The following is a 9513-nucleotide window of genomic DNA, read 5'->3' on the forward strand; positions in this document are numbered from 1 at the left end:
CTATGCTGAGCACCATTCTCACATGGCATTTTCTTTTACGACATCAAATTTCTGGGGAGAAAGGTCAAAGGGTTATCTAGATGACCACCTCTGTTTTTTCTAAATCATTGGTTTTCAACCAGTGGATCGTAATTCCAAAAGGATTTCTCGAAGAATATCTGGCGACGTCAGACAATAAATGAAAAATACAAAACAGTTGCAAATGAAGAAAGGGACTAAGTATGTTATTACCAATTCAGAAGTAGCGTATTTTGTTCATTCAAAAGAGGATAGCAAGAATTAGAACACTGGAAAATACCTTGCATAAATGAACGGTGTTGATGTTTTTCTCGTACCCTGCTCATGTTGAGCTTTGTTAATTACCAATGCGGCACAATTAATAAAGTATCAGAACTAAGAACGGTATGAGAATTTAAAACTCATCTCAGTCTCCATAATTAACAAAAAAGTCTAAGTATATAAATGGATGTCAGATGACCTAATGAGACTTGTGGCACAGAAAAATGCATGCGATGCATATATATTATCAGGCGACACAGAAGCCTGTGGTAGATACAAACTAGTCTGTAATCAAGTCACAAAGGAGGTTAGGCAGGCGAAGGCAGATTAGGAGAATTCTTTGACAAAGGATGCTAAGAAAAACAGCAAGTATATGACAGTCTTTTTGTCTTCATGCAATCATATATTTTGTATATTAATGTATATTTAATCCTGTAAAAGTCTTGGGTCGAGCACGCATGTACTCTTGTTTATTGTACATTGTGTTCCTCGCACCTTAGTCTGTAAATATTCACACCCTTCTGGCACAGAGCCGTCCCGGGGTGACCAAAGGTTTCTTGGGAAATAAACTGATTTTAATAATAATAATAATAAAAGGTACTTCTTTACTTATATAAACTCTAGAAGGAAGCGGATGAATCAGATTGGTCCACTTGATATCGATGGGTCAACTGTTGATGATCCTGCTCAGATAGCAAACAAACTGAATGAATATTTTGCATCTACATTCACACATGAGGAATTATTAAGGTTTGAAAATGGCAGAAGGTTATCAAATTGTAGCAGGGTGCTTAATAATTTTGTAATAACTGAGAGAAAAGTGAAGAAGAAATTGTTGAAGTTAAACATAAGAAAAGCTCCTGGGGTGGATGGGATCTATCCATTTATATTAAACGAGGCGGCAAAACAACTAAGCAAACCCTTAGCCATAATTATGAGAGCATCCTTGGATTCAGGGGAGGTTCCCACGGACTGGAGATGTGCAAATGTATCCCCAGTTCACAAAAGGGGATCGAAGGGTGACACGAGTAATTACAGACCAGTTAGTGTAACTTCTGTTCCATATAAAATAATGGAGTCACTGGTTAAAGATGCATTGCAGGATCATCTAGACAAGACTGCAGCAATAATTCAGACACAGCATGGGTTTGTTAAGGGAAAGTCTTGTCTGACAAATTTGATACGATATTATGATGTGGTTACAAAGGAACTGGATGCAAAAAATAATTTTGATATCATATATTTGGATTTCAGGAAAGCTTTTGGCACTGTTGCGCATGGAAGACTATTGTACAAATTGGAGCAGAATGGTATTAAGGGTAAGTTGCTACAATGGATAAAAGGATGGTTGAGTGGGAGAAGACAGAGGGTGGTAATCAATGGGTGCTGCTCTACTTGGACTAATGTTATTAGTGAAGTCTCCCAGGGACTAAAACTACAACAGTGGGCCCAACACCAGTTCGGTGTTGGGCCCACTGTTGATTTGTAAATTTTATCAATGATATTGATGAAGGTATATCAAGCTTAATGTCGAAGTTTCCAGATGATACAATGGTTGACAGGGTTTTTAATGACAGTGTGCTACTGCAACAGGATCTAGATAATTTGGGCAGATGGGCTAAGAAGTGGCAACTGAAGTTTAACCTTGACAAATGCAAAGTACTGCATATGGGTAGAAGTAACCCCAGAGAAACGTACCAACTGTGTGGTACACTTAAGGTGGTACAAAATGAAAAAGACCTGGAGTAATTGTGCATTCAGATATGAAGTTTTCGGAGCAATGCAGACAGGCTGCAAGAGCAGGTCATGAGGTTTTGTCAATCATATACAGGAATTTTGCTAGCAAGGAAAAGGAGGTGATTATCCCTTTGTATAAGGCAATGGTGAGGCCATGCCTTGAATACTGCGTACATGTCTGAAGGCCTCATTTTAGGAAGGATGTAGATTTGTTTGAGCATGTATAGAGAAGGGCAACAAGATTGGTGAGGGGAATGAAGGGATCCTCTTACCAGGAGAGGCTTAAGTTCTGAAAATTGCAGCGACTGAAGACTAGGCACCTGCGAGGTGATCTGGTTGAGTTGTATAAGGCCTTGAATGGGTTGGAGCACGCTGAATTCTGATGGGATTCTTCCACTTGCTCAGATTACGAACCTAAGGGGACACAAATTCAAACTGAGGAAAGACAGTTGTAGAATAGATGTGCGGAAATTTGTCTTTAGCCAGCGGGAGGTTGATTGCTGGAACAAACTTCCATCTGTCGTTGTAGAAGTTGATAGCTTAAATCAATTCAAGGAGGAACTGGACAAACTTTTAGAGGGAAGGGATGTGTGAATTTTTTTTTTTTTTTTTTTTTTTTTGGCTGATGCTACATACCCTTGCTTTCTTGCATCACATGCCTACATCACTACTACTATAACTAATGATGCCTATTTTTTACTTCTTTCCACATGGTTAATGATGAAGAATATTTTAATCTTGTTTCAAGGTGGTCGGTCAAAATAAATTTACCCTCGTTTAGTGGAGGCTTAGCTAACTGATTTTGTAAAAATTTGAATCTTTTTATTCCAAACCCGTCATATAACGTAACGTCAATAGAAGTGCGAGCAAAGGGTGCTATATGCGCAGTCTTCGGAACGGGTTGCTTCGCCCTTGCCTTGGGTGCCATTAGTCTACTCACTCATATGCCCCAAATTTGGTTTGTAGCAGACGATGAATTCATGAATTCTAAAATGGTGATGCTTTTAATTTGCGTGGCCGCCATTTTGTTTCCAGGCTAAATACTGTTGCATATATGAACTCGAAAAGTCAGCTGGTTCAAGTGAAAAACAATCAAGGAGAAGTATTTTCTGATAATTTTAAAACGTAAATAACTAACCGCATCTTCTTTTTCTGTAGAGTTAATATGTTTCTCATAGAAGTTATTTACGTTTTGAATAAGTGATGGGGAATTAAACGAAGGTTAACCAAGGATGAGGAACAACCTTTAAAAACGTAGTGCTCGTTTCTGCACAGTACATAAACTAGCTGATCAGAATAAAGTGTGTATTTTAAAGTGGTGTTTAGTAGGAGTTAATTAGTGTAATTAATGATTAGAAGATTTCTTGCGAAGCATACTCTGTTAGACAGCGTTAATTTTAAAAACGAAATCCACTGTAAAACAATTCTTATTATATTACATCTATTGAATTTAGTAGAATTTTCAAGGGTCCTTTATTTTTCGTACGCGCTCATGTCAAAGCACGGCCGAATACTAATGACATCATTTCCGTTTTCCTTGTTAATGCGTCATAACATTCTTCTGAGAATCAGATGTTACACAAGCAAGTGGCAATACATTACACGTGGACCCCCCCCCCCCTTCCACCTACTTTGGATGTGCTTCAAATTTATATCATCTGATTTCTCAAAGGAAAGCAGGATTATAAGGTCATCATGTATGGGTGGCCCCATCCACTAATAGCTTTCGTAGTTACAGTCCGTTCGAAACAAAATTATAGTAAATGGTGGAATTCCCAGGGTATCTTCACTGGGATGATGCAAACCATACAGTATTTCAATCCACCAGCTTCAAACAAAATCAAAATAAAGTACATTGATTTCTTGCCGAAACTTATTACTACTATTATAGTCTACATTTCATCATTAATTTGCAACTCTTTGAGTTGCAAATTAAGAAGGGTGACATTGCTAACATATGAAACAAAAGGAACACCCTTAGATCTTTTTTACTGTAACTTACACTCCGGCTATTAGATGACTAACTAAATTTCACCAACACTGTTTTAAGAACAATGATGAAATACTGAATCACATTTCTTGACATTTATCTAAGTTTATTTTTAACGCGATCTTTTATTAAGTACCAACCAGTCTGCATTAGTCATTCGTTTGAATCTCGTCACGTCATCAGCTTATGTTAAGAGATTCGTGTCAATGTCCTTTCACTAACTGGTTCCTGTTAATATACTGTAAACAATAACGGACCCAATGACAACTCTCGAGGAATCCCCTGTATATCTACTGCTACATAACTAGTGCATAGTAGTAGAATTGTAGGTTTTGAACTGTAGTAAACAAGTAACTCGTAGGTTCTAAACACGTAGGTTGGTAAATGTCTTTGTTTTAGCTAAGAAACTTATAGTAACTGTAACTAATATAAATGGCGCCTCCGTAGCCAGGCGGGCAGGAGCAGCAGTGCGCAACACACGCTTCTTGATTAGACCAGGGTTCGAGCCCGTGACCACCAAATACGAAGGATGTGGAAAAGTCAGGGAATGACCACCGCATATCCCCGGAGTAGTAACGTTTTAATGCTGTTTTGCTATTCGTTTTCAAGCTATCGACTCCAAATGAAACGTTCGTTAAATATGCCAAAAATGCAATCTGTAAAAGAGGGTTATAGTCAGATACGGGTTTTAATGTAAGAACAGCATATATCTCATATTGTGAATGCCTTCACAACGAGTTGCCATGGTATTGTACTACCTCGAATAAATAACACTTCACCAGTGGAGAACACTACTGTTGTTTATTCTCGTTTCAAAGCTCGTTGGCTTTATTCTCGAAGCCAACGAGCTTTGAAACGGTGCCGTCTGGGTGGTGGAGGTATCTGCTGAGAAATAACAGTAGTCTTCTCCACTGGTGAAGTGTTATTTATTCGAGGTAGTACAATACCGTGGCAACTCGTTGTGAAGGCATTCACAATATGAAATATAACCAAAACGATGCCAATTTAATTAATTAATTTAACTACTTAGAGTACACGAGGTGCGACTCGAGATATCTTGGGAAGTACGTGGTTGCTGTCATAAGTCTGCAGCGTAGGTCTTCGTAGTTGGTACATTCATACATTATGTGTGTCCAGGTTTCTGGCTCCCCACAGGAGCAACGTGGGTTCTCTAGGATTCTGAAAGATGCTAATTTCGCGTTGAACGCTCCGTGGCCTGTCAGCAAATAGGTTGTGAAGAGGCCGGGTTGAAACCAGGGTGGGGGCTTGAGGTACACCCTGTCTATGGTGGGCAGAAATTTCTTTGTAATTTCGCCTTTGGTTGTGGCAGTCCATCGATCCTGCCATACGTGCTGAAGTGCCTTTGTAGTCTGATTTTTTCTTCTTTCTGATTCGCAGCTGTGTTTACTGTAAAGCCAAGGAAGGTGCAGGGTTGTCCTTTTGCAATGCTGTGAGTGATGCCTCAGCGAATAGCCTCTAAGTCCAGGGGGAGGGCCCCTGTTAATACCTGTAGGGCGGGAGTACTGGTGGCACAGCAGGCACGGGTGATGGTTAGCAATACTGTTCGTTGAGTGGCGTCCAATGTCCGTCGATGTACGACGGTTACGGCTCTTTGAAACCAGGCTGGAGAGGCGTAGGTTATTGCTGGTAGGAAGATTGTTTTATAATACAGTGACAGGGTGCGTTTGTTGAGCCCCAATCTCGTCTTGTGATTCTGGCCACTAGTGCAGAGTATTTCTTAATCTTTGCTCTGATGTATGTCAGGTGGTACTGGAATGATAGTTTAGAGTCAAGTATAAGGCCGAGGTGTTTTAGTTGGTCCACTACTTTGATGGTCTTATTTTCCACTTTGATTTGTGGTGGCCTGCGTAGGTCTAGTGTTCCTTTGAGCAAAATCGAGGAAGTTTTGGTCGGTGATATCTTCAGTAGATGAATCTGTGTCCACTCCTGAAGTATCCTCAGGGCCTGGTTTGCCTTGTCCTCCAGTTGGCCCTGCTGTCTGCAGCGACCGTCAAGATTAAGTCATCCGCGAAGGCCTGGGAGTGGACTTCCCCCAGGTCCATGGCCAGGAACTCATCAAGGATCATGTTCCACAGGAGCGGGCCAAGAACAGAGCCCTGGGGGCAGCCCATGTGAACCGGTCGATTTAGTTTCCCATAAGGTGCGATGACGCTTATTGTCCTCTGGGAAAGATGTGATTTGATAGTCTCGTAGAAGTTTTCTGGCACGTGGGCCCGCCGTAGTCTCTCCAGTACGCTCGGCCATCAAATGGTGTCGAATGTCCCAGCAAAATCAATTAATTGATATCAATTGAATTGTATAGCAGTCTCTCAAACTGTTTACTTATAACTGGTAGCAGCGCGATCGGTCGATACGATTTCGGTGAGTCAGGTGGCTTCGCCGGATTTTTCAAGACGAGTTTTACATTCGCTTGCTTCCATTGTCTTGGGAAGGTGCCAGATTCAAGGCAGCGGTTGTACAGATTGAGTAGTAGTTCCGGTGCAATTTCCGTTACCTTTTTAATAATTTCCGCCTCCAGTAAGTCTGGGCCAGGACATTTATCGTTTCGTATGAGGGTTCAAGCCTGTCGGAGTTCCTCCATGGTAAATGGTGGTTCACGTCGGTTTGTACAATATTCATTGTTCTCAGCACAGATTTGCAGTTGTTCTGGTAAGGTCGGGATAGCTGGTTCCGGGAAGATAGTGTCCAGTATATTGTTTATTGATTGGTGCCATGTGGTAGTCGGGGTGCCCTGCGGTGTCCTTGTTGTCATGATGACTTCCCCTCTAGGGAGCTTGTTTGTCACTATCTTGTACACCACTCCCCAGGGTTGAGCGTTTCCGATTGTGCCTACAAACGTCTCCCAGGCCTTACGCTTGCTTTTGGTTATTAGGTTTGTGTACCTATTTCTTGCGTCTTTATAGCTTTCCCCTCAAAACTGCAATTTCTGCGGCCGGCCATGAGCTCCTCGCTCTCTGAAACTGTTTTCTTTTTTTAATTACCTCACGCCTTAGGTTTTGGATATCTGGGGTCCACCAAGGAACCGCACCCGGTGTTGGATTTTTGCGTTTCATTGCAGCTTCGCTAATGCTGGTTAAGACCTTGGTGACTCTCATTTGGGTGTCGTTCGGGTAAGATTGCGGGTTAATATTGGCGAGGTGCTCGGCCGCAGCAGGTGCAAGCAGCTTCCCCAAAGAATAGTGTAAAGTGTAAAGTGTAAAGTGTATTGATGTCTAACGGCACCAGGGATTTCTCCCATCTTCGCGTTGCTTTCATTGTAGGTGTACCAGTTCACTGGGAAGACCAGAGATTTAAAAGTGTGTGGATTTTGTATATGTGTAATGTTGTGTATCGTTGTTCATCTGGCCGTTTAGCCGCTGGACCCCTACTGAGGCCCAACGTTGTCCACACTTGACCTCGTGGAGGCAGACCAGGTACACAGAATGAAATTTTACTCTGGCAGGCCCTGCCACCTAGTTTCCTGAGATTTCAGTGGCTAGGGCCAAAAAAAAAAAAAAAAAAAAACTCGGTAGGGGTGAGCGCTGGAATTAGAAAAGCCAATTGAGGTGTATGCGATTTAATTTGGACGAAGTTAAGTTTTTGCAGTTTGTGTGGGGTTATACGCTGGCGTATTAGGCAGAGTGGGGGGGAGACTGAAGGCTGGGGGGAAAAGACAGAAGTATGGGGACGATAGAGAAGATGACCCCAGGATTTTCAGTGAGGCAGGCCCAAGCCCCACCAGGAGAAGAATCAGGGTTGGCAGAGGTGGGAGGAGACAAGACTGTCTCCTCCTCCCCACCAGGGGAAAGGGAGTAAAGGTACCAGGCAAGGGAGCCCGGTACTGATCGCCACAGGCATTGACAGTTGTGAGCACGTGCGGGTCCAAGCGATCTGAACCGGATCTTCTTTGGTGTTTTTTTTTTTCAATGTGGGAGTCAGATCCCAGTCGCAGGGTCATACATGAATCAAGTCCTGTGTCAGGTTGTCTCTGGTTCAGACGTAGGTCTTCCTGGTTGTCAGTTCTCTCGTGAACAAGGCTAAATGATGGTCATGTTCGTGGGTTATTTGGTACAGTTTTCTTGTGTATTCCGGTTTTCTCTAGTCCTGGTTTTGGGATTCATCATCAGCTTCTGGGTGCTGTGCATGGTGGTTTGCTATAAGTGCTCGCCTTCTAGCAAAGAGTTTCTGTGCAAAAATGGTAAGGGCTTTGTATTCTTGTTCCGAGTCGAGAAGATGCTGTTCCATGTTCTGCGGGAAGTAGGTGATAGCAGTGGTGAACCTGCATCGCAGGTCCTCATACTGGTTGCAGTCATACATGAGATGTTGCCATGTCTCCTCGTGGCCACAGAGGCAACGGGGATCCTCAGTGATTCGGAAGCTAGATAGTTTTGCATTAAATGGCCCGTGCCCCGTGAGCAGAAAGGTGACGTGGAGTCCTGGTTGAAACCAACTCGGGGGTTTTGGAAAGACTCTGTTAACGCTAGGGAGGAACTTCTTGGTGATTTCACCTTTAGTGGATTCTGTCCACCGATCCTGCTATTCCTGTCGGAGGTGGTCGAGAAGTCTGGTTTTTTCAAGTTTCCTGCTGTTGGCGAGATCCAACGTGAAGTTCAGGATAGTGCATGGTATTTCTTTTGCCATATTATATGACAGGGCGCATCTGATGATTTCCAAGTCCAGCGGGAGGACTCCGGCCAGAATCTGGAGTGCGTGCGTGCTGACTGTGGAGACAGCTCGTGTGATTGTCAGAATTATTGACCGCTGGATGCTGTCCAAGGTTCTTCTATTTACCACTGTGGTTACCTTTTTGTACCAAACTGGTGAAGCATATGTGATGACCGGGATGAAGGTAGATTTGTAGTAGAGGGACAGGGTCCGCTTGTTTAGCCCCCAGTCCCTCCTGGTCACTCTTGCAACCAATGCAGAATATTTCCGTATCTTTTGTTTGTACTTTAGATGGGGCTGAAAAGACAGATTTTTGTCAATGATGATTCCGAGATATTTGATTTCTGTAGCAAGTTTAATTGTGGTGCCTTGGATTTTCACTTGCGGTGGTCTGGCAAGGTCGAGTCTGCCCTTCAGGAGTACCGAGCAGGTCTTACTTGGAGAAATCCGCAGGCAATGGATTGTAGCCCAGTTTTGCAAAATTCCTATCGCGTGGTTGGCATTTTCTTCGATCTGCGCTCGTGAGTTAGCAGCAACAGTTATTATCAAATCATCGGCGAAAGCCTGGGCGCCGACTTCGCCAATATCAAGGGCCAGGAATTCATCTAAAATCATATTCCATAACAGGGGTCCTAGGACAGAGCCCTGCGGGCACCCCCTGTGGATTTGTCTAGTTAGCTTCCTATACGGTGCATGTACTTCGATCGTTCTCTGTGTTAGGTAACTCCTGATTGTGTTATACAGGTTTAGGGGCACTCCAGCCCGCCTAAGTCTCGCGAGGACGCTCGGCCACCAGATGGCGTCAAACGCCCCCGCGAAGTCAATACTGATAACTAGAAAAT

The sequence above is a fragment of the Mastigoproctus giganteus genome, chromosome 5 (genome assembly GCF_048544385.1).
Source record: "Mastigoproctus giganteus isolate SK-2022 chromosome 5, ASM4854438v1, whole genome shotgun sequence".
NCBI classification, from domain to species: domain Eukaryota; kingdom Metazoa; phylum Arthropoda; class Arachnida; order Uropygi; family Thelyphonidae; genus Mastigoproctus; species Mastigoproctus giganteus.